The sequence below is a fragment of the Triticum dicoccoides genome, unplaced genomic scaffold (assembly GCF_002162155.2).
Source record: "Triticum dicoccoides isolate Atlit2015 ecotype Zavitan unplaced genomic scaffold, WEW_v2.0 scaffold61879, whole genome shotgun sequence".
Lineage (NCBI taxonomy): Eukaryota > Viridiplantae > Streptophyta > Magnoliopsida > Poales > Poaceae > Triticum > Triticum dicoccoides.
In genome coordinates this window covers 2,158-2,909 of record NW_021286660.1, presented here as the reverse complement: position 1 = coordinate 2,909, position 752 = coordinate 2,158, and the positions used below count along the sequence as shown (strand labels likewise).

The following is a 752-nucleotide window of genomic DNA, read 5'->3' as shown; positions in this document are numbered from 1 at the left end:
AAAATAATAAAACGTGGTAAATATATGTCGTGGCCGTGAGTTTTCTTTTGCACGCCGTGCAAAAAAATATTTAAAAAGGGAATGCAACACGAGGACTTCCCAGGAGGTCACCCATCCTAGTACTACTCTTGCCCAAGCACGCTTAATTTCGGAGTTCTGATGAAATCTGGTGCTTTGGTGTTGTTATGATCGCATCCGCCATGTTACCCCCGTCTTCGTCCCTTATGCTTGCCCCTCCCAGCTCCACTACAAAGACGATTGTACTTTGCTTTGCCCGCTGCTACATGCGTGAATAATGACCAACGAGCTAAAACTTACCGCAAACGTGCAAAAAAATAAAACGTGGTAAATATATGTCGCGGCCATGAGTTTTCTTTTGCACGCCGTGCAAAAAAATTTGAAAAAGGGAATGCAACACGAGGACTTCCTAAAACTTACCGCAAACGTGCAAAATAATAAAACATGGTAAATATATGTCGCGGCCGTGAGTTTTCTTTTGCACGCCGTGCAAAAAAAAAATTAAAAACCTAGTAATACTCTTGCCCAACCACGCTTATCTTCAGAGTTCTGATGGGATCCGGTGCTTTGGTGCTGGTATGATCGCATCCGACATGTTACCCCCGTCTTCGTCCCTTATGCTTGCCCCTCCCAGCTCCACTACAAAGACGATTGTACTTTTATTTGCCCGCCGCTACACGCGTGAATAATGACCAACGAGCTAAAACTTACCGCAAACGTGCAAAATAATAAAA

General features: G+C 43.9%; 1 non-coding gene across 1 annotated transcript; it reads right to left on the bottom strand.

The window, feature by feature from the left end:
* Positions 1 to 78: 78 nt before the first annotated feature.
* LOC119347260 lies at positions 79 to 197 on the bottom strand. Its single transcript, XR_005168228.1, has one exon. It is a non-coding gene; the product is annotated as a 5S ribosomal RNA (ribosomal RNA).
* Between the last annotated feature and the right edge of the window lie 555 nt (positions 198 to 752).